This window comes from Felis catus, chromosome C1 (assembly GCF_018350175.1).
Source record: "Felis catus isolate Fca126 chromosome C1, F.catus_Fca126_mat1.0, whole genome shotgun sequence".
In the NCBI taxonomy this organism is placed as follows: domain Eukaryota; kingdom Metazoa; phylum Chordata; class Mammalia; order Carnivora; family Felidae; genus Felis; species Felis catus.
Window position 1 is genome coordinate 168,007,047 of NC_058375.1, and position 25,763 is coordinate 168,032,809.

A 25,763-nucleotide genomic window follows, 5' to 3' on the forward strand; every position below is an offset into this window, starting at 1 on the left:
TAGACTGAAAATGCAGAAAGAAAAAAATCTCCGAAGTTTGAGAGCTATCCAAAACAAAAATTCAAATATGAAAGAAAGAGATGCACGGGAGTAAAAAGAGATAGAAAGGAAGAAAGCAATGCTGCGGTTCACAGAGCCTTTTGATGAGATTTAAACATTTACAAAAGGCAAAGAAGATGCATAACTAAAGACTAATGAAAAAAATCAATAAGGTCCCATAAGAAAATCATCAGGAAGGCCAATGATGGAGTAAGTTGAAATGTGCATTTAGAGGAAAGAGGGTTAGGGGACAGGCCACAAGGGCTCCGTTTTCTGTGTAGACAGCCCAAAGCCATGGATGAGAGCTTCTACAACCACTTGGTTGGGTGTAAGCCTCTCAGGGCATCACTGTAGTCCTGCCTTCTGCTTTTCTTTTCCAAACCTGCTTAAACTGCCCCCCTTTTTCTTTGGCTTAGCTGGATTCCGTCATTATAGTATAAACCCATAGACCAAGACTTTGATAAAGCTGCTGAATAGTTTATCTCCCTCTTTGCCCAGAAAGATTAAAAAAAAATTTTTTTTTAACGTTTTTATTTATTTTTGAGGCAGAGAGAGACAGAGCATGAGCAGGGAAGGTGCAGAAAGAGAGGGAGACATAGAATCTGAAGCAGGCTCCAGGCTCTGAGCTGTCAGCACAGAGCCCCACACGGGGCTCGAACCCACAGATTGTGAGATCACGACCTGAGCTGAAGTCGGACACTTAACCGACTGAGCCACCCAGGCGCCCCCAGAAAGATTTTTGTAAAGAACGTTTTGTTATACGTTCTTCAATCACGCAAAAAGTAGAATTAACATACATGTAACTACAACTTACATGTTGATATTGTTTCATCTTTATATACAGCAAAGGATAAATTAGTTTAAAGTAAGTTAGAACTCTAGAAGAATTTACCTAAATGTTGTAGTATCCGTTTTTAAATTAAAAAAAAGTACGTATTCCTATATAACTGCAATATCAGAATCTCATTGAACAAATTTAGCCACAAATCCCTCACATAATTTAATTCTCTGTTGATATTCATATTCTCTAGATTTCTTCCAGAATCTTTAACTGTATTTTTAAAATCAAGGTATAATCAAGAATTATGCATTACATGCAAATCTCTTAAATTTTATCCCTTAAATTTCTTTTAATCTAGGATAGTTCTATCCTTCTTCCCTCCACCCTGCCTTAATACTGACTTTTCCAAGAGAGGCCAGTTTTCTTAGAGAAAACCTCATATTCTGATTTTTTCAGACTTTCCTTCCTGATATTCATTATTCTCTATTCCCTGTATTTCTTCATAACTGAAAGTTAAATGTTAAAATTTTTAATAGAGTTCGCCTAGACATTTTTGGCTGCTGACATCAGGAGTCACTTGATGTCTAGTTATCCTGCCGGGCATTGTTTTTCTAGAAATCTCTTGGGTCCATGCTCTGAAGCTTGAGAGCACTTATGGCTATCTCTGTCCATGTCCCAGCTCCAGGAGCTCTGGCCCACGTGTGATCCCATGAGACACACATTCTGTCGCTAGCTTGTCACTCTTCCTTGGGTAATCCCATCCACTCTTACGGATTTAACAACTACCCCTGAAAAGACCGTTGAATGATTGATTTTCTATGGGAGATAAAATCAGAATGTCATTCAGGGTAGATTAAATTCAGTGTAGCTTAGAGATGAAGCACTCTGTATTTATTGTATCTGAGCTGCTGTTCTTGTGTCATTTAACTTGTGATTGGATATGTCCATTAGATGGGGGGTGCAGACTAAAGTCATTAGTGCTTTTTGTTATTGCTGGCATCTGTTTCTATAGCTAGACTAAAGAAAAATATATACAGTCCGACTCTAATGTTCCAGCTTCATGAGTCCCTGATTGAAATTTTAGTTTGTGGCTGAGCTACCTGTCAGCACATTGATCCTCTGCTAGTGATAGCTCAAAGAACAATAGAAACTATGTTGCAAGGGCACCTGTCTCTTTAATAATTTACAGTATGATAGTAAATAAATTAGAGAATGAAATGGAAAAAAACCATCCCCAGCTTTATTCTCTCTGAACTTTCCCATCTGTAGCATGCACATTTATGAAAAATCTGCTTATTATAGCCTCTGATTTGTAACTATGGAAAATCGAATTATGGATATGAAGATGTATGTTTGTATTTGCCAGCTTTGCATTGGCATAGATGTGCAGGGCAGATATGTCAGTATCATAGGTGTAAAATCAGGAAAGAAAACTTTATACGCCCAATAATTTACTAAAAAGTTCGCAGACTTATTTCTATCAGCATTATTAATTGGCTCTATGTGACCCTTTGTGTTTTATGCTAAGAAGAATAACTTCATCTATCATTCTACTTCTCCAATTCTCATTTTGTCTGAATCAGGGTTGATTTTTTTTGTTTGCTTGTTTGTTTGTTTCTGTTAAGAGCCGGATGGTAAATATTTTAGGTGGTGTAGGCCACATGGTCTCTGTCACAACTTCTTGACTTTGCTGTTGTTATAGCACTAAAGCAGCCAGAGACAATATGTAAAGGAGCTTGGCTATGCTCCAATAAAACTTTCTTTATAGACATCAAAACCTTGATTTCTTTAATTTTCATGGGTCATTAAATATTATCTTTCTTTTGATTTTTGAAAGGGATTTTAAAATGTAAACAAACATTCTTAGCTCACAGGCCATACAGGAAAAAAAAAAAGATATAAAAATGGGGCAGGCTGGATTTGGTCTGTACAATTTAGCCTGTGTAGTTTAGCAACCCCTAGTCCAAATCTTTTGTTTTCAATCCTTAACTATTTCTCTCTCTACCTTTTTCTCTCTCCCTTCTTCTTCCTTTCACACATGTATACATAATTGAATGATAATTTAGTTTTTCACAGTTTTAAAGAATAATTGTGTGATATTGTGATTTGTAATAAGAAATATGTATGATTGGTCTTTTTCTGGCTCATGGCACACAGTTCCTAAAACCCCTGGAATTTCCAAAATGTTGAGACAATCACATTGTCTTTTGTTCTGCTAGTGAAGTGGCTTTTGGAAAGCCCCCAGGTAGCCTAAGGATGTGGGTGGGGATGGGGTTGCCGGGGGAACTGATTTTAGGATTAGAGTGTTAGAATTTTCAGTCTCACCACTGACCTTCTGGCACAGGAGAGGGTCTGGAGTTTGAGTCAATCACCAACAGCCAATGATTTAACCAATTATGTCTATGTAATGAAGCCTCCATAAAAATCCAAATGGTCAGGAGTCAGAGACCTTCTGCGTTGGTGAACACGTGGAGATTTGGGGGGAGTGGCTCACAAAGAGAAAGCCTGGGACCTCTGCCTTTTCCACATGCCTTGCCCTATGCATCTCTTCCATATGGTTTTTCCTGCGTTACATCCTTTTATAATAAACTGGTAATCTAGTAAGTGAAATGTTTCCTTGAGTTCTGTGAACTGCTCTAGCAAATTAATCAAACCTGAGAATATGGTCGTTGCAACCTCTGCTCTGTAGCCACTATATCAGAAGCCCAGGTGGCACCTGAAGTGGGGGATTGGAGTGCACACAGTCTTGTAGGACTAGGACTGAGCCCTTAACCTGTGGGATCTGACATTATCTCCAGGTAATTCGTGTCAGAACTGAGTTGAATTGTAGGACACCCAGCTGGTGTTGCAGGATTGTTTGGTTGTGTGTAGGAAAAAATCCCCCACACTGAAATTGGGTGCAGAATCACAAATGGCAACTCATCAAGACGTTCATTTCCCCTCAAAAATAGAAATACAACATAAAAAATACAATGCATACAAATGTAATATAAAACACAAATACATCCCTCTTATTAGAAAAATAAATGATGAATAAATATAGTAATTGTCACAATATCTTTATTAATGCAAGTTATACCATTATTTTAGATTTAAATATTGATTGTAAAACATGCATGCTTATAAATTAGACTGCCTTAATCAATTAATAAAATCAACAAGTACTACTAGTTAATTTCCTCTTTCATCAAATGTTATCCACAACAATTAATTATGAAATCTCATATGTATTTGCATTCAGTGATCCAGGCTATTTTAAGTTTCATTAGATTTAAGCAGCTATTTAATAGAGGCAGATTTCGAACCGGATCAATGAAGCCTAATAACAATGCAACTAATTTCTGTGGTGGGTTAAACCTATCCACAAATCCTTTGATACTTTTCTCACTGGGATGTGGGGTTTATGTCCTCTCCTCTTGACCGATTTAGTCAGTCATTCATAATCAAGAGAATACAACAAAACTTATGCCATGTAATTTCCAAGATTACCATGTAGGTTTTGTTTGGTTTTCTTGGGATAGTCATTCAGGGGAGAAGGCTTGCCATGTAACAAGTCTAGTTACTATGAGACTGCTATGCTGAGGGCCCATGAGTGGATGCTGTGGTTGGCAGTCCATTCCTAGCCAAAAGCCAGCATCAATGGACAGTCTTGAGTTGATGAACCCAGTTGAGTCAGATTACTACAGTCCTAGCCAAAACCTGACTACAGCTGCGTAAGAGACTGTAAGTGCAAACTGCCTAGCTGAGCTCCTATAAAATGTGAGCAAAATAAAATTTGGGGATAATTTTTTATGCTGCAATAGTAACCAGAACAATATTCTTTATTTTAAGCTTACTTATTTTGAGAAAGAGAGAGAGAGAGAGAGAGAGAGAGAGAGAGAGAGAGAGAGACGGAGAGAGAGCATGCATGTGAGTGGGAGAGGGGCAGAGAGAGAGGGAAAAGGAGAGAATCCTAAGCAGGCTCAGCACTGTCGATGAATGTACTAAGTAATGAGTAAGTACTCTTGCTAAATTGTTAATGATGGGCCCATTTCTCTACAATTAGTGTCTTATAGAACTTCTTGTGAAAGTTCTATCAAATACACTATCCAGTAAGTCTAAAAACAAGCCCAAATTTTTGAGGCGGGCTTGTAATAAACTTAAAGGGGATGAGACTTTTTAGCAGCCAGACTTGTATTCAAATTCTTGTTCTTACTACATACCAGGCATATGATCTTGGGTAAGTTGCCTAATTTCTTTTTGAGACTCCTCTTCCACACTTGTAAAATGAGGAAAATAATATCAAAGTTGTAGCCTTGTTGTAGAGATTAGATATGAAACCTGGTAATCCGTCTACAAACATTGGTTCCCTTTCCCCATTAAGGAGTTGCAGAAATGTGTTTCCAGGGATTAGAATGAAAAGTTAGAAAACAATGGAAGTGCAGGCCTTTATTATCAATAGATACAAGCCTGGAAATTCTCCTTGCTGTTAGAGAAAACTTGATTATAAAGTAGGTTGCCAAGAGCAATATTGTCCTTTTGACCTGAAAGATTTTGCTGTTGAGTAGCTGCTTTGGGACAATTTCTCGGGGAGAGTAGTATACTCTGGCCAGTCATATCTAAGAATTGATTCAAGGTTAATCACAAGGATAATTGAATTTTCATCCTGGCTCGACTGTTGGTTATGCCTTTGCCTCCAGTCTTCCCATCTGCGAATCCATCCCACACTGGGCACCAGATTAACCTTCCCAGGACACCACTTGCAGGCACTCACTCCCAAATGTAAAACCTTTAGATGTCTTCCATCACATTCAATATCAAATCTAACTTATTTAACAAGTAATTACATGTGTTTGAATAGTCTGGCCCCATTTTACCTTTTCAGCTTTGTTTCCAACTGCTCTCATACACAAAATGTCCCTTCTAGTTTTCTCACCTCCTTATTCCTCCACTTTTTAGCTCCTTCTGTAACAGTCTCCTCATCCCCCTTTTTATCCAAACTCAACCTGATCTTAACCCCCCCAATATACTTTAATACAGTCTCCTCTGTAAATATTTTACTAGCACACCAGCCCAAGCTGTGACCATGTGTACACAAATAACTATGTGTAGAATAGAATGTGATTCACGCCACAAATATAGTTCAAATCGCTACTGGAAGAAGAGGGAGAAACCATTTTCAGTGGGAGCTTGAGAAAGATTTCCTTCGGGTAGTTAACACTTGAAAGAGTGCTTGAAAAATGGCTTAGAATTTCTAAAGAGGTAAGGAGAGACTACTCTTTGTAGGGGAAATAGTATAGAAAACAAATGAAAGTTTGGAAAATGTCAGATATTCTCAAGAAATAATGAAAGATTCAGCTTGGACAAAAACATAAAATATTCATAGAAATATTTTTAAAGGGGCTTGGTAGATTGGAATCTGATTTACAGACATTATAAATGCCAAATTAAGATATTTGCACCAGAACTCCATTTCCAACACATTAAACTGACAGAGGAGTGTCAGATAAAAGGAGAGGTGGGGTCAGGAAGACTGATGAGACTATCACAGTAAAGGCGTGCATTCCAACTAAGGAATGGAATAGGATCCTGGGGACTCCAAGGGGGAGGACAATTCATGGGGCAGTAAGAAGAGCAGATATTTGGTAATTAGATGTTTGCCCTGCAATACAGATAGGTCATTCAGATAAAGTTTTTCTCTGGTAACAACTCTTACTCTGAGAAAGACCCCCAATTTAGATTCTTCTAGGTAGCTAAGGCAGAGTCAAAGTTTCTGTTGAGCCCAAGGGTCTCAGTTGTCTTCAGCTCAAAATAGTCCACATGATAAAATGACACATTCGGGGGAGACTTGCTCTGAACCCCTTCAGTAGCGACATAATATGTATGTGATAATTCAAATATTCCTAAATATTCTTAATCCAAATAATTTTTGCTTAAGTAAAAATAGTATTCTCCTTTTTAAATTTTTTTTGAGAGAGAGACAGAGTGCACACGTGCGCGCGCACACACACACACACACACACACACACACACAAACACATGTGGGGGAGGGGCAGAGAGAGGGAGACACAGAATCCAAAGCAGGCTCCAGGCTCTGAGCTGTCAGCACAGAGCCTGATGCGGGGCTCGAACCCACAAACCGTGAGATCATGACCTGAGCCAAAGTCGGACGCTTAACTGACTGAGCCACCCAGGTGCCCCCAAAATAGTATTCTCCTTTAAAAAATATCTAAAATTATTAAATCATCTAAAATTTTCCAGGAGAAAGCTCATGTAACATTTATTAAATGCTTACCATGCCCCAGATCTGTTAAATGTATCATAATTTTATTCTCCTAACAACCATATAAGACAGGTGTTTTATAATTAATTTTAACTTTATAGAATCTGAACTTCAAATGTTAGAATTTATCCATTCTGTTTTCCTGCCTAGAGTTAAAGCTTAATGGCAAAATGATAAAAGGATCTTTTTAGGATCAGAAGAAAAGTAGAACCCCCATGAGCACTATTATTTAGTGTTTTATGGAAGTGCTAAGTAATGCCATTGAATAAGAAAACTAACAAAATACTAAAAAGAAAGAGGCAGACATTATTGTTTGTAGATGATGTGATTGTAATGTGAACCATCAAAGAGAATTACCATAAAAATTAGTATAAATTAGACTATTCTTAAAATGGTCACATTCAAAATTAATGTAACTTAGTCAATAAATTTTAGTCAACTAACATTAATAAGAAAGAACATGTTGAGAAAGAAAAGATTTTATTCATAATGCCAATTAAAAAACAACCAGAATATTCCGGGTAAATATAAGAAGACATAAACAAGTACTACATTAAGAAAATAGTTAACTATTCAGAGGGACATTTTTAAAAAAGTCTAGTCAGTTTTGTCAGGCTATCAGTCTCCCAATAATAATCTACATAAATTTAGTGCAAACTCCATCACAATCCAAATCTTGTTTTTGTTTATTTATTTATTTTTGTTTTTATTTTTGTTTTTTTAATGGTGACGGAAAAGGGAGAGGAAATTGACTGATTCTAAGGTCCTCACAATTATAAGAATAGAATATATTAGAAATAAGAACAGATCGATCAGAAATATAGAAAATTGACCTAAATATTGATCATATTTGTTTTTATTTAAGTCATTAGAGAAAAACCAGTTTATACATCAAAGAGTATTGGGACCTGGATAGCCATTAAGAAAAAAGTGAGCTAATCAACTACCTCACTTGCACTGAGAAATAAGTAGAATCTTATGAAACTGGTGATATTTGACATTTTTGACCTGATGTATAGTTCATCCTCATATATGAATCAGAATTTAAATGTAAAAAATACAACCATAAAATAAGTTTGTTTGTTTATGATTTAAAAGTATAACGGTGTTTTCAAATGAGACACACACTCGAAAGCCTTCCTGGAAAACTTTGACTAATTTGATTATGTAACGGCATAGTAATATAAAAATATAAAAGAATAATATAACGTGCTTTCATTAAATTAAAAACAAATTAGAGCCTGGAAATATACTTGCAGCACATATGATAAACTGATAATCTCTTTGGTTTCTAAGGGACTTGTACAAGTGAATAAAAATCCAAAATTCAATAGAAAAATAAGCATAGAATATGAAGAAGTACTTTCAGGCAAAAAAAAATTTGCAAAAGTCCAAAAATAATATACAGATGCCCCACTTCACTTACAAAGAAATGCCAATCAAAACAATAATAACCTATCACTTTCTCCTATAATTTTTTTCTTACTAGCCTACTTATTACAGAATTTGTTTATAGTGTTTATTTACTTATTTTGAGAGAGAGAGAGAGAGAGAGAGAGAGAGCGAGCACATGCAAGCAGGGGAGGGGCAGAGAAAGAGGGAAAGAGAGAACCCCATGAAGGCTCCACACTATTACAGCAGAGCCCCCCCGTGGGGCTTCATCTCACAGATGATGAGATCATGACCTGAGCCGAAATCAAGAGTCAGACACTTAACTGACTGAGCCACCCAGGCACCCCTTATTAGGGTTTATATTTAAAACACCGTACTAGGGTGCTGTAGAGACATACAAATGAAAATTTTGAGGGTAGGTGAAGATAAGAGAAAGGATGAATTAAGAGCAAATGAAACAATGAAGTATATTTTCAAGTACCATAAACTGGATGACTTAAAACATTGGAAATATATTGTCTCACAGTTCTAAGTTTAGCAGTCTCTGGTTTGTGCAGTCTGAGGGCTGTGAGAGAGAGTCTGTTCCATGCCTCTCCCCTGGCTTCTGGTGGTCTTCAGGCAATCTTTGGCATTCCTTGGCTCGTAGATGCATCACTTCAATCTCTTCCTTCATCTTCATATGGTACTCTCCCTGTGGGCCTGGCTCTGCATCAGGTTTCTCCCTTTTCTAAGGACATGGTCGTACTGGATTAGCTCACACACAAATGACTTAATCTGAATTTGATCATCTGCAAAGACCCTATTTCCAAATAATGCACATTCACACGTAGTGGAGGTTAGAACTTCAGTATCTTTCAGGAAAGTTTGGTGAGGTAGAAGAATGCAGGCGTTCTCATACAGATGTTAGGAAAGTAAATTGGTCTTATCTTTCAGAAAGCAATTTAGTAACATTTATACAAACCTCAAATGTACATACTGTTTGTACAGGCAGTAAAACTCCTAGAAAGTTTTGTATGCTCACAGACATTCTCCAAGTTACGTGTGCAGTGTGTTTACTGTAGCATTATTGGTAAGAGAAAAACAAAACAAAATTGGACACAGCCTAAATGTCTACCAACTAAGGACACTGTTACCTAATTATGACTCATGCACACTGGAACACCACCTAGCTCTTTTCAAGAAATTGAATAGGTCTGTGTGTACTCATTAGGATATATTAACTAAAAAATGCAAAGCGCAGGATAATTGCTTTGTATGATTCTTTGGTCTTAACATTTTAAAGGATTAGTATAATGAATTTGCCAATTATTTTCCTGAAGGATGTACAAGAAACTGTTAGCAGTGTTCACCTTTGTGGAAAGGGCTTGGAACTAGGGATGAGGAGGAGACTTTTAATTTTGTACCTTTCAGTAGTACTTGAAATTTCTTACCATTTGCATGTATTATTCATCTTGTTTTTTTTTCTGTTTTTAGTATCATCAGAATGTATATGTGCTGTGGATGATGAACTGTTTTTTTTTTATATTTTCTGTATTAAAAAGAAACCAGTGAATATTAAAAATATAAAAGGACTCTTCTCACCATATTGCATGAGAGAAGAGATTTATTTTTTTTGTTGAGTAGAACTTTCCTATAGAGTTGTATTCCCAAAGAATGTTTAACACTTGCGGAAGGACTGCATCCTGTGGTTTTATGAATGCATACTCTGTGACTATGATGTTCCTTCATTTTTAGGTATGGAAGAGCTAAGTAGAGATAGGGTTCTGGATAGCTTCAGAACTCTAACTGGGAAAACTACCATTAGAAAGAGCTACACATATTGCTTTTATGAAAGCCGAAAAACAAGAGAACCATGATATTTATTTTAGGATGAAATCCAAAGACTGAAGAAATGCAATCTTTTTAAAAAGATGCTCTCTTTTTCTGGGGTTCAATAGTCTGCTATAGGATCTGCCTTTACTTGCTGTGCCTAGCAGAGTCAACCCAGTTAGACCCCTCAACCCAGTTAGACCCTTCCTGTGGGAAAAACTATTCCTACGTTCGTTCGTAGTAAATTCATTTGTTTCCTGGATGTGTCAGTAAGGTTAGTTCAGACACACGGAGTGTTTTCTCTATTATCGCAGTGGAAAAAAGTGTTTTAAAGTAGCTTATATACCAAATAACTTTACGATATGATGCTAATCATTTCTGGAGAAAAACTAAAAAATGCGGCCTACCTGAAGCATTTGGGTGTATACCAAGAGCTGAGCCACTGGGAATGGGAAGGTGCCTTTATCCACCTAACTTACTGTGATCAGCTTTCTTGTAGCTTACCAAGTTGAAAGTCAGTTGCACTCTGTGAAACTACCCCAGGGTTTTTTGTTTATTGTAGGTTTCTTCACGTTAATAGAGGATTTCATCATTCAAAGCATCTCCCAACTTAAGCTTGCATCATCTTGTATTTGAAGACTTTCCTTTTTCCTTTGACATAGAGGATTTTGAAGTTTGGGCTTCATTTTTCGTTTGGTGGGTTCAATAACATTTGTTCTGCCACAGCCAGATTTTTCAAATCTGTCAAAGTCATTTTCTTGCACAGTCAGGTAATTCTGAACCAGCTGTGGAGTCCAAGGAGGCCTGTGCAGGTGAAGTTTTGTAAAAGCACATCTCATGTAGTATCAAGTGCTTTTGCTGAACATGTAACTTAGATTGCTTAAAATACACCCATGGGAAAAGGACTTTCATGCTTTTCCTATTTCTAAACATCAGGAAAATACCTGGTTAAATGCAAGCTCGTTAAAGTATAATGGTGTCATTTTCTGTAAACAGCAGTTCTTCTCCCTGGTTAATCTTGTCCTCCTGCTCCTGAGCTATATTTTTATTAACGGCGCCTGTAACTCATCTGTCTTCAAAACTTCCATCGACCCTGCTTCCCTTCTCTTTGCCTCTAATAAGTTTTCACCTCTAACAAGTTTTATAAATGTTATCTCGATAATGCTTCTTCAAATTGTTTCCATCCTCTGAAATTTGATGGTACCTCATTAATTCTTTTTTATAGTGATCACAGTCACCATTACAGGGCAGATCTTTGGCCCAGGCACCAAGTTATGTGATTTACACACATTGCTTTGGTCAGTTACCATAGTAGTTATGTAAAGTATACAATATTATGCCCATTCTATAGCAAAAAATGAAACTAAGCAAAATTGTTTAAGTAGCTTGTTCAGAGTCATGTTGGCAGAGCTGAAAATCACATCCACTGTTGGTTGATTTTAGAACCCATGCCTTTTTTCGTACAACATCTTGCTTCATCCCTTTATATTTATCACCATTTACTTTATAGTGTGCATGAGTGTGCGCGCACGCGTGTGTGTGTGTGTGTGTGTGTGTGTCTTGTTTCCTTTGTTTGCAGGCTATAGATTCTTTTAGGATAGTTCCATGTATAATTATTTATGCATCTTCCTTTCTATCCCCTTGTCACTTCTCTCTTAGGGCCATATATTTATAAAGCACCTCAAAACATGTGATGATAGTTTATAGTCAAATTAAAGACTTTGCTGGGTAACTTCTGAGACAAAATAAAGGCCTCTTTTATTTAAAGGAATTCCTTTTATAAGAATTAAGGAATGTGGATAGATTTGTGAGCCATTTTATTCTCTAAACACATAAAAGGAATCTGTGAACACACGGTACTCATCTCTTCAAACACAGGAAATTCAAATACAAGTGCCTTGGCATTAAACATGTGAATTTGTATGCAAGATGTCATAGTTATATAATTTTTTTTTTCTGTCAGAGATGATTGGATATGCTTACTGGCTTTTCAGATTCTCTCATGTATAAGTAGATGTACTTTAGGGACAAATGCACTCTCTAATATATGGAAAACTTTATTAGCTTACCTTGAACAGGAAAATTTCCTTCCCGGCTCTGGGCCATATATAAGAGAATGAACGTTGTATTAGCCAAATAGATATGTGGGACAACTTGCCCTAAGTTTGCCTGTCATCGTAATAGTTTTTTTCCTCCGTGATCGTGAGCTTAAATTCCCAGGACTTATGTGGTGTCAGAAAAATGACACGAATTACAAATCCAGTGCTAGAATTACATACAATATGTCATAATCACAACTTGAAGGATTGCCTTGAAGAAAAGACACTAGGTCTTTGCCCATCCTTTTTGTATTTGGAAAATCAATCCGACACTAGCTATCAAAATTGAAAAGAGCCAAGAGCTTTATAGGCATAAGTCCTGGGTTTGACTCTTGGCTCTTCACCTATTGGCCATGATCTAGGGAAAACTGCAACTACTTTAGACCTCAGTCATTTTATCAGAAGAATTGTGAGGATTAAATGAGAGAAGGTATGTAAACATTTTGTGAACTGTAAGGAACTGCAGAAATGCAGGTTATTACTGTTGCTCATGTAAAGATACGTCACAAGTCTAAAGGCATGATGGGGACACAGAAAATAGTTTCAATAAGCAAGCAGAAGTTAAGGAACCACACTTTACGGGGAAAATGAGTATGAGAGTGTTAGCACAGCAGTGGGTGATGCCCTTTCTCCTGCTGATAAATGAATTACAAATTACCTGGAAACTGCGAAGGAGATCAGTACAAACCAAGCACTGTTTTGGTTAAGAGTTGATAAGAGTTTTGAAAGCAGTCGTAAGGTAACTATTTACTACCATTTCCACTTGCACTGCTGCTAAGTCCACTAGTGTTTATTTAGCCAGACTGTGTCCTAAATCCTACATAGATTATCTACTTTAATGCTCACATTAATCCTTTACGATGAATCCTGGTATTCTCCTAATTTTCTTTCAAAGGTGAGACACAGAGCAGTTAACCCTCTCAAAGTCACATGGAGAAGCTTCTAGTGATATCAGTGATGGTCAGTGTTTGAACAATTGGTATAATGTGGTAATTATCAGATGGCATCTAATGCTGGAATGAAGTAATTTGCATTTTGAAAATAAAACTTGTTGGGAGTTGTCTTATTTATTTCCTTCACTGGGAAGGAAAATGGCATTACATTTAAGAAGATGTTTCTCTCTCCCCACCTCCCAATATATGTATACAAATACATATATACACATAATATTATATGTAATATGTGGTATAATATCACATATGTGTTATATGTCATATATAAAATGTTATTTCCTTTCCCCAGTTTTCTTAGGGATCCCAGTCCTCGTCCATAGCTACAGTCTAGTGTGAATCCTGCAGGTTTTTATGATTATATAGGATATATATTTATATAATTTAAAGACTTAGAAACACACATAAGCATGTATAAATAAATATACAACTGTTTTATCATTGATTTTCAAAACTGGGATCTAATTATACACATTTTTGCATTTACTTTTCTCAATAACACCTTGTAGAATTCCCTCTGATTCAACTGACTGGGCTCAAATTCAGTCCAAGGGCTGTATGTGCCATAATCTGCCCAACTGTTTTTCTTCTGGAAGACATTCCCTTGTTTTGCTAATGTAATGCTGTGTTAAATATCCTGTACCTGAATTCTTATATGTTGTTATTTCTTTGAAAAAGATTCATAGATGTGTGATTACTCTTTTGAATGGTCAGGATAGGACTTTTTAGCCAAGATTGGAAACAAAGCCTTCAAAAAAGGAAAGAGAATTGCTTGACTAGATAAATGTATGGTTAAAGAAATCGGTAAGAAAGTCAACTGGTAATTCATAGATTTGGAAGAACTACTTGCAATGCAGAGGACAGAGAGCGATCTTAAAAATTAACAAGCCAATGGAAAAATGTGAGAAAGATAGGAAGAGGCTAATCATGAGAGAACAGGTCTAAATGGCTAAACAAAGCAAGATAAAACAAATAGGGGCTCCGGGGTGGCTTAGTCGGTTGAGTGTTGGACTTCGGCTCAGGTCGTGATCTCATGGTTCATGAGTTCGAGCCTGGAGCCTGCTTTAGATTCTGTGTCTCTCTCCCTCTCTGCCCTCTCCTGCTTGTGCTGTCTCTTTCTCTCTCTCTCAAAAATAAACAAACATTAAAAAAAAAGATGAAACGAATAAAATAGTACTTGGACTTAGTAATATGTACATTACAGTAACAATTAAATATAATTGTATACCCTTCAAACTGATGAAAAAATGCAAAAATGCAAACCCCAATTAATATTCGCTGCAAAGGTAGATTCAAGGAAGAGGAGTCTTTAGGGATGGGGTACCATTACTCATTAATGAAACTGTAGAAGTAGCTATAGATTTTGAAAAGAAACTTGGTAACATCTATTTAAATCTTCATTTTAACTTTAAATCAATTTGTAATTGCTGCAATTGATCTGGATTTCAAGGCCCTGCTTTCATCTGGGTTGATTCTTTCTATCTAATGTTTCCTGATGTTCCAAAATTATTAGTGCTATTCAGACTATTTTCATCTCTCAGCTGGTACTCGTACTATGTTCCTATTAGATATTCTTCCATCTATTAAATTCTATCTTTTAGTGCCCATTTTATACCTTTTATTCACAAGAAACTTCCTCCTTTTCCAGACTATGCTAATCTCCTTTTGTGGAAATCCTAGTGGACTTTTCTTTCTTTTTGCTCTATTACCTTGCTCAGTATTATTTTTGCCTAGTTTTTAAAATTTAGTGCTCCCAGCTCAACTGAAAGCTTCTAGTGGTCAAGATTGATTAGCTAACCCCCAGATGCTTGAGTTGTCAATATTCTTTCCCTAGGTATCACTCCGTTGGGGCCCCAACCAGACCTGACCTAAGCTCATGAAAGCCCTTACCATAACTACATGATTGCACATCTAGCAATTCGGTCCCAAAATGAAAACCAAGTGAAGCAGCTCAGTTCAACCTGATTCAGGATAGTGGGCTTTCCTAGTCTAATACTTTTAAGTAGAACTCAAGCTCTAAATTATCGTAATATTTAATCAAGCCCTAATGAAACATTTTATTATATTTTCTTTCATCACTGGAGATCTATCATTGTATATGAATTTAAAAATAGATGAAGTATGTTTTGTTTCTAAATTAGTTTTCATTGTTCAAAGTTTATACTGTGTAAAGGATATTGAGAGGCAAAATCAGGAATGAAGGATGTAATAAAAATTAACTATGTTAATAGATATATAGCCATATTTTTTCTTCTTGTTGTTTGTATCCAACAGCTAAGAGTTCCATGACAGGACAATGTCTACTTTGTTTTCTGACCTATTTTCTGCTGAGTTACGGGCATTGGGTGTTATGGAGTGATATTTTTAAATGCTGATTCATGACTGACTTTTCTTAGGAGTAGAATATATACTTTTTTTTTCAAGTTTACTTACTTATTTTGAGAGACTGAGAGAGTGAGTGAGGGGTAGAGAGAGAGTGGGAGAGAGAATCCCAAGCAGGCTCCACACTGTCAGCAGAGCCTGATGTGGGGCTCAAACTCATGAACCATGAGATCATGACCTGAGCCAAAATCAAGAGTCAGATACTCAACTGAGCCACCCAGGTGCCCTAAGAATATTTACTCATAATCCATATTTCTTGAAGTATGGTCCATAGACCATCTTCTTAGCATTACTTAGCATTACTTTGATGCTAATTAAAAATGCAGAATCATGGGATTCATCTCTAAGGAAATGGGTCTTTTTCCAGGTGCGTTGGGTTATTCTGAGATACACAAAAATTTGAGAGTGACTTGTATAATTCATGCTTCATGTGTATATTATACCTCTCTCTTTGATTTGTTACTTGGTATCATTAATATGACTTTTTTATTATTATTTTTGAGAGAGGGAGAGAGAGAGACAGACAGACAGACAGAGGTAGAGAGAGAATCCCAAGCAGACTTTGCACTGCCAGCACTGGGCCTGAGGTGGGGCTTGAACTCACAAATTGGGAGATCATGACCTGAGCCAAAGTCAGACATTTAACCGATTGCGCCACCTAGGTGTCCCTCATTAGTATGACTATCAATTATTAGTGGTTGTTATGAACAGATGAAGTTTGCATCATTCAATCTGAAACTATCTTGAGTTCATTTCTAATGGACCTCGTGCCTGTTCTGCTACTTGTAGAACTTATTGGGTAAGCCAGATTGTTGAGCATAAACTATGATTGAGAAATTGTCCCAAAGATTTTACAAGCAAGAAAATTTACTTAGTTCAGAAAAATCACAAAAAGGAGACACCTGGGTGGCTCAATTGGTCGAACATCCAACTCTTGATTTCGGCTCAGATCATGATCCCACGGTTGTGGAATTGGATCCCACATCAGGCTCTGCACTGATAGCATCGGGCCTGCTTGGGATTCTGTCTTCATCTCTCCCTGACCCTCCACAACTTGTGCTCTCTCTCAAAATAAATACTTTAAAAAATATTCTTTCTCTCTGTCTCCCTTTGCCCCATCCCCTGCTTGCACTCTTGCTCTCGAAAATCAAATCAAATCAAATCTAATCATATCAAATCAATCAATCAAAAAAGAAGGAAGAGAGGGAGGGAGGAGAGAAAGAAATCTTAGATGCATTCTTTTTTAAGTTTCTAAGAGTAAAGTACAAAAATTATATTCCAAAATTAGAATTTTAAGCATTAATACACATTTACTGAATACATGGTTTGAATTCAGTGGATTCATCACTAAATCTAATTCATCAGTGTGTCCTGCCATTTATGGCTTGTACTTGTTTGCAACATAGTTTGGGTGATAGTCGGCTTAGAGGGTGGGAAATAGTGCACATAACCCCCAGATCTCTTTAGCCTCTCTGTTACCATGTGGTCCTAGAACTACAGCTCTATTTTTTTCCATCTAGACTTTAGGATTGGAACACAGTGTTCTATTGTGGGAGAAAATGACCGAGGAACATTGTTGCAAATCCTATCAATCTCCTTTAGATTTGGTCCGTCTTCTTCCTGTCTTCAATCTGTAAGTCACACTTTTGATTTGGTAGACAGCTATACAGTAAACACATAACTGGAATGCCTTTTTCATTCAATCAGGGAATATCAGTTTGGGGAACTTCAAATACCTATAATTTTTTTTCTAATTTGGAACTAGACATCACCAAGAGGATTATAGAAATCTTCTTACATTTTTTTAAAATTGGTACCTGTGCTCCCCACAAGAATAGCCTAAAGATAAATATGACAATGTCTTCAGTAGATTTAAGGCAGGAGAAAGGCAAGTTATAAATATTAATATTAATATTGTTCCTTTTGACACAGCTAGCCTACCAACCCAAATTGCTGTTATCAGCACAATGTGAATGACTGCCGGCCTTACTTTCTCCCTGTGGCTCTGTTCCTAAAGTCACAGTGAGCATATGTGGAAATAGCCAGATTTAATACAAACACAAATGTTTGCTCTAGCTGTGCCCAAGACCTGTTATAACAATCTTTGAAAAGTGAATTATTTTTGCCAAGTAAAGACTTAAACCGTAAACTGATAATTAATAATTCAGGCGTGTTAGGTTTTTTTTTTTTTTAATCTTAGCTCTAAGACACTTCACATTTGATAACCAACTGAGAGATTCCTTAAGTAAACAAATTAACTTATGAATTTTGATGTTCAGAATATGCCAGTGGCCTCTGAAGGCCTGTGTGTGAGCTAAGACTTAGATTATTATTCTCTTTCTATGTTGGCAGTCATGCCTGGAATTACAGAAAACAGCATAAACTCAGCTCTGAGAAATGGAACTAGAGGAACAGAAAGCACTTTTTATTTGTATTGATTTTCGAGGATGTGCATGACTCTTGCCATCTTCATTTCAGTTGTCACCAGATGCATTTATTCTGTGTGCATCTTCTGTGGTCTCAGCCACACACATAAGGTTAAAAACAAGTTTGTTTTCCTGTCTACTTTGAGTTTAAATTCTGAACCGTGATGGGCTTGTGGATTTGGGTTTGATAGGCAGAATTTGCAAATAGTGAGGAAACATCATGTGGGGTGACTAATGAAAGAAAACTGGGAAGAGCCTGCTAGAATCAGAAAAAAATGCTAACTTCCATTTAGTCCACCAAAGTTTAGAGGTGGTTTGTGTAAGAGAGAAATTTTAGCAACATTCAGGGTATTTGTAGAGTTGTCAAAATAATATGTAATATGTTGGATTCAAATCATACCAGTGTATAAAATCATATATTTGTATAATATGATTATATAAGATATATATATATATATATATATATATATAATATTTACCAAATTTCAGGGTTATGCTCTACGAGTTAGAAACATGATTAAAATGCATACTTTTTTGTGTCTTTTTTTAAAAAATGTTTTTTTTAATGCTTATTTTTGAGAGAGAGACAGAGATAGAGACAGAGTGTGAGTGGGGGAGGAGCAGAGAAAGAGGGAGACACAGAATCCCGAGCAGGCTCCAGACCCTAAGCTGTCAGCACATAGCCCAATGTGGGGCTTGAACCCACGAGCCGTGAGAGCATGATCTGAGCTGAAGTCGGATGCTCTACCGGCTGAGCCATCCAGGCACCCCTGTAAAACATTTATTTTTAAAAAACAGAAAGAGGGGCGCCTGGGTGGCGCAGTCGGTTAAGCGTCCGACTTCAGCCAGGTCACGATCTCGCGGTCCGTGAGTTCCAGCTCCGCGTCAGGCTCTGGGCTGATGGCTCAGAGCCTGAAGCCTGTTTCCAATTCTGTGTCTCCCTCTCTCTCTGCCCCTCCCCCGTTCATGCTCTGTCTCTCTCTGTCCCAAAAATAAATAAACGTTGAAAAAAAATTAAAAAAAAAAATAAATAAATAAAAAAAATAAAAAACAGAAAGAACAGTAGAATGGAAAGTGTCCTGAGAAATAGAGGATTTATAAAAAGGTTCAGGAATATCATTTGTAGTTATATTCAGAAGTTATGTTACATTTAAAACTATGTTTTTGTGTTAAATATAATAACAGAATATAATTTTTATGTGTAGCCTTGTATAAAATTTTGAAAATGCAAAAATTTTACAAAGTTGCAAATTTAGAATAAAATAATCTGTAATCCTATCATGGTTAACATGTTGATGTACTTTCTTTGCCATTCTTTTGTGTGTTTGTGTGATATGATCAAATACATACACATATGCTGTTCAAAACTAATAATGTGCATGGTATGTTCTATAAGTCTTTAGAATAGGGATGTTTGTGGACTTACATGACTAACCTCCTGCTTTCCTGCTCACCAGGAAGCAGTAGCATTCCAGAAGTGTGAGCTACATACTTATTCCACAATTTCCTGTCACAGTTGTGCTCCAGCCAGGCTAAAGGATGTTCACTTCCCAGAAGGGAATATGTTCTCTTAACTTTGAGCCTATGCGCATTCTATTCCCTCTGCCTGGAACATTCTTCTTTCCCACCCCCACACTTACATGTAACTAATTTATACTCATTCTTTTCTATGGGAGCTATCCCTGACCTCTTGCCCTAGATTTTTTTTTTTAATTTTTTTTTTCAACGTTTATTTATTTTTGGGACAGAGAGAGACAGAGCATGAACGGGGGAGGGGCAGAGAGAGAGGGAGACACAGAATCAGAAACAGGCTCCAGGCTCCGAGCCATCAGCCCAGAGCCTGACGCGGGGCTCGAACTCCCGGACCGCGAGATCGTGACCTGGCTGAAGTCGGATACTTAACCGACTGTGCCACCCAGGCGCCCTTTAGATTAAAGAACCCTATTGTGTATCCCATGGGATTTCATATTACTCACTTGGAAAGTGTACCTCACTAGATTATAGTGGCATGTCTGTATTTACCAGGGGAGAGGAGGCTCTGTGAGAGAGGAGACTGAATTTTTGTTTTGTTTTGTTTTGTTTTTTCCTTCCATGGTACACCCATCGCCAAGCTGGCACATAGCAGGTGCTCAACAAATATGTATTGAATTAATAAATAAATTAAACCTTCATGTACCCCTCATATGTAATGGGAGCTGATTTTCCCACTTAGTAATAACTTACAGAGAATTTTTCTGTTTGAGGTTTATGTCTCTCAAATCTCTGATCTGGAGATGAGAAAACTTTCTGAAATTATTGTCTTTTTTTTTTTTTTTTAGAAATCTTTTATTGTTAGATATCCTTATGTCAATACAGCAGTTTTATTTGGTTTAATCTTACTTGAGGTTATGGAAAGCACTATGAATGGAAACTTTGATGAGAGGTCATTTTGTTTTATGTGATTAAATTAAAGATTAAAAAAAAGAAATGGTTAGAAACCTCAGGAAGTATTTTACATGTTTAGCTTTCTGAGACTTTGTGAAGGAGATAATTTACCTTTATGCTCCCAACATCTAGCATATATAGGGATCTCAATGGATGTTTTCACACAAAAGAATTAGGATGACTTTTTTGATACATGTGTAAAAAAATATTTTGTGACTAATATTTATTAAATGCTTGTTAAATGTGAAGTCACCTCTTGGTTACTCCTGTCAATGCAAGGAACCATTGGTGTGGATAATTGAAAACGGGAGTTACTTTGTTTGAGTGAGATGGATGGCGAAACATGCTACTTGGTGACTTCTCTCGGGTTTCACGATTCCTCTTGACCTTCTGGATAGATGGTTGGATTTGACTAGATTGCCTGGGTCATACATGTAAACACATTGTAAGTTTGTTTTCAGTTTTTATTTTCTGCTTGATTTCAAATGATATCCCAGGGGGAAATGTGAACAGATGAAGACAGGGCTAGTGAGAACTGAAAGCACAGTGAGGAAAGGACTATAAAGTTGAAGTGTGAAGTTTGATTTCAGTGTTAAAATTAGTGAATGTGTAGGATAGCATCACGAGCAAATTAATCCATGCAATTTTAAACATGTGGGGTTTTGTGTGAGTTAGACAGACTGATATTTTGGAAAAACTAATTAATGTCTAGTATGATGAAGAAATCTGAGAGTAGTCCGTTCTAATTTAAAGAGAGAGGCCTTTGAAATTTAGTTAGGTGTGCCAGGTAGTCTTCAAAGGTGGCCGCCAGTTTCTTCCTTTCCCCTCATTCATATGGTTCTCACAATAAAGAGGTAGAGTCAGTCCCTTCCGCTTGAATTTGACCTGGCTTTATGACTTGTTTTGCCCAATAGAATGCAGTTCAAGTGATGTTGTGCCAATTCCAAGCCTAGTCCTGAAGGGGACTGGAAGCTTTTACTTTATTATTATTGAAGCCAGCTGCTGTGTAAGAATCTGACTATCCTATACAGGGCAACCCAAGAAAAAAAAAGAAAAATCTCAAATAAATGATCTAACTTTACACCTAAAGGAACTAGGGAAAAGAAGAACAAAACAAAGCCCAAATTTAGTAGAAGGAGGGGAATAATAAAGATCAGAGTGGAAATAAATGAAGTAGAGACAGAATATAACAGAAAAGATCAAAGAAACCAACAGCTGGATCTTTGAAAAAAAATAAAATTGGGTCTGGCACCTGTGGTGAGGGTGGCTGCCTGGTCTGTGGGTCCTGGATGAGGGTTGGGGGAGAGTATGGGGCTCTTCCAGTCATCTGCCTTCTTCCATGTAAGTGTGGCCCCTTCACCAGCTGGCAGGAGCGAGGTGCACCTTGACCTGAGCCTGCCAGGCTTGGTGCAGAGCACACCCTGGAGACCTCTGAAGAGTCAGCTCCTCCCCTGGTCCCTGGGGTGCAGTCCCTCTCCTATACTCAGTTGCCTGCCCAGAGGTTGGAGTATACTTGCATGGGTGTACCTGGGTGTGAGAAGGAGGAAGGGCATGATCTAAGCCTGACTGACCTGCACTCTAGCCTGGTGACCCCTGGGTGGTGTGAACCTTCCCCATTTTTATTCTTTCCCCCCATCCTGGTGTGGTGTAATAGTTGCAGGATGAACTGTCGCTGGGAGGTGCTGGAGGTGGAGGTGGGAGGGGGCAGCAGATGGAGGAGGCTGTGCTGAAAAAGAAAGAAAAGATAAAATTGTTAAACCTTTAGCCAGACTTATCATGAAAACATGAGAAAGGAATCATAAAATGAGAAAAGGAAGAGGAATAGTAACAACTGACACTATAGAGACACAAAGGATTATAAGAAACTACTAAGAAAAATTATATGCCAGAAATTGGAGAACCTAGGAGAAATAGATAAATTCCTAGAAACACAAGCCTCCCAAAACTGATCAGGAAGAAATAGAAAATTGAACAGACCAATTATTAGCAACAAAATTGAATTAGTAATTAACAAGCCTCCCAATAAACAATAGTCTAGGACCAGATGACTTCACAGGTGAATTCTATAAAACACTTAAAGAAGAGTTAATACCTATCCTTCTTAAATTAGTAAAAAAAAAAAAAAAAAAAAAAAAAAAAAAAAACATAGAAGAGGAAGGAAATTTCCCAGATTCATTATGTGAGGCCAGCATTATCCTGATGCCAGAACCAGCAAGAGAGAGAGAGAGAGAGAGAGAGAGAAAGGAAGGGAGGGAGAAAGGGAGGAAGGGAGGAGGAAGGAGGAAGGTAGGTAATGACAGGTTGATATCCCTGATGAACATAGGTGCAAAAATCCTCAACCAAATGTTAGCAAACTGAATTCAACATGCATTAAAAGAATCATTCACCACAATCAAGTGAGATTTATTCCAGGGATGCAAAGAGGGTTTAAGATCTGCAAATGAAATTAATACACCAAATTAGTAAAATGAAGGATTAAAAAACCGTATGTTCATCTCAGTAGATGCAGGAAAAGCATTTGACAAAATTCAACACCCATTCATGATAAAAACTCAACAAAGTTAGTTCAGAGGGAACGTTCTTCAACATAATAAAGGCCATATGTGAAGAACCCACAGCTAACATCCTAGTCAATGGTGAATAGTTAAAAGCTTTTCCTCTAAGATCAAGAACAAGATAAGAGTGTCCACTCTTGCCACTTTTATTCAACATAGTATTAAAAATCCTAGCCACAGCCATCAGAGAAGAAAAAGAAACAAAATGCATCTGAATTAGTAAGGAAGAAGTAAAACTGTCACTATTTGTAGGTGACATGATACTCTATATAGAAACCCCTGAATACTACCCAAAACTGTTAGAGCTAATAAATGAATTCAGTAAAGTTGTAGAATGCTAAATTAATATACAGAAATCTTACATCTTTATATACTAATAACAGAGTAGCAGAAAGAGGAATTAAGAAAATAATCCCATTTACAATTGCATCAAAAAGAATATCTGAGAATATGAAGCATGTGAAGGACTTGTACTCTGAAAAGTGTAAGACTCTGATGAAAGAAAATACAACGAATATTACTCAGCCACAAAAAAAGAATGAGATATTGCCATTCATGACTACATGGATAGAACTACAGGATATTAAGCTAAGTGAAATAAGTCAATCAGAGAAAGACAAATACTATATGATTTCACTTATATGTGGAATCAAAAAAAAAAAAAACAAAACAGGACAAAGCAAATGAACAACAAACAAAAAAAGCAGAAACAGATCCATAAATACAGAGAACTGTGGTTGCCAGAAGAGGGGGCTAGGAGGATGAGCAAAATAGGTGAAGGGGATTAAGAGGTACAAAATTCCAGTTGTCAAATAAGTAAGTCACAGGAATGAAAATTACAGCACAGGGAATATAGTCAGTAATATTGTAATCAGTTTGTAGGGTGGCAGATGGTAACTACACTTATGTGGTAATCACTATGTTGTACACTTGAAACTAACGTAATATTGTGTATCAAATTAAAAGAAAAAAGAATCTATCCTGAGGTCACCATGCTGTGAGGAAGTTCAAGTTAGCTATATGGAGTGGCTATGTAGAAGAGCACCGGAGGGCCAAACATATGAGCAAAACTTTCTGGGACCTTCCAGTCAAGCTCAGTCTCCAGCTGAATGCAGTTGAGTGAATGACCCCGGACTCCGCCATATGAAGGAGAAGAATTTCCCAGCTGAGTCAACTGAGAGACTTATAAAAAATAATTTGTTCCTCTAAATTGTTCAGTTGAAGTGGATTGTTTTATAGTAATGGATAATGAAACAGTGGGTGACACATTGCTTCCAATATTCTATTTTGTACAATTGAAATTTGCTAAATGAATACAACTTAAACGTTCTTACAAAAAAATACATAAATAAAGATAAATATGTGCCGTGATGGATGTGTTAATTAGCTAGAGGGGAGAAATCTTTTCACAGTGTATATGTATATGAAGTCATCATGATATACACTTTAAATATCTTACAATTTGATTTGTCAATTATCCCTCAGTAAAGCTGACACAAAAGAAAATATAAATAATTCTATTAACACGGTGTATGATATGAATACATGTAAGTGTTTATATGTAGGTGTGTGTGTGTGTGTCCGCATACACACACATCAGTTTAAAGTTTATGGTTTGGGGGGCGCCTGGGTGGCGCCATCGGTTAAGCGTCCGACTTCAGCCAGGTCACGATCTCGCGGTCCGTGAGTTCGAGCCCCGCTTCAGGCTCTGGGCTGATGGCTCGGAGCCTGGAGCCTGTTTCCGATTCTGTGTCTCCCTCTCTCTCTGCCCCTCCCCCGTTCATGCTCTGTCTCTCTCTGTCCCAAAAATAAAAAAACGTTGAAAAAAAAAATTAAAAAAAAAAGTTTATGGTTTGGTTTTTAGCAAAAGTTAAGACTAATTATAAAGATGATCAATATCTACAAATTTTCTAGGTTGTGTATTTCTTTTGACTTGTGTGATGACTAAAGTCTGCTTCTGATTTAAGTTTATTACTTTTCTCAGTCATTTGAATTAAATGGGTAGATGAATTTTCAGCAAATTCCATGAGGAAATAAAAAAAAAATTCCAACTGATGCCAATTTCAGACTAAAATTGTAAATCTCCGTTTGCTATTAGAAGTGGGAAATTTCATAACAATACCTGATTGAGGCAACACAATTGTTCTTCACATTCTGAAATTAAAATAAGCTGCAAACTTAATTGAATGTCAGTGGAGGAAAAGGGAAAGAATAAAGTTTAAGATCTGCAGCTAAAGCTTCCAGACTTCTAAACCTTTCATCAAGTGATGACTAACTTCAGAGATCAGTAAAACATTATCATTACTCCGTGAAGCTCATGTACCCCAAATCAAATTCAGAAATGAAAATCAAGTAACAGCACTTTGTCCGTTAATTCTGTTAGCTTCAAGCCCTGATGTAGCAGGGACCCGTGAGGATTTCTAAAGGAACCCCAAGGTTATTGCTTGCTGGCATCTGAGTTTCCAGCGAAGATTCAGTTAGAAAACAGATGTTTCCCCAGAGCTTTTCTTCGTGAAGAAGAACAGATGAGTAGATAGAGGCTTTCAATCTGAAAGCGAACGCAGGGTGATCAGAATCCCAATCACTTGGTAGAAGATGATGAAACAGAGCAGTGGAAGAATGAATTAAGATGACATGCTGTGTT

General features: G+C 37.1%; 1 long non-coding RNA gene across 2 annotated transcripts in view; it reads left to right on the plus strand.

The window, feature by feature from the left end:
* The window catches only part of LOC123379192, a 236,429-nt gene that overhangs the window by 165,227 nt on the left and 45,439 nt on the right, over positions 1-25,763 (plus strand). The window contains exon 3 of one of the 2 annotated variants that reach the window (XR_006583372.1): positions 17,235-17,347. This is a non-coding gene — a long non-coding RNA (uncharacterized LOC123379192). Of the gene's footprint in view, positions 1-17,234; positions 18,756-25,763 lie in introns of those variants that run through there. The other variant, XR_006583371.1, reaches the window with a different exon arrangement.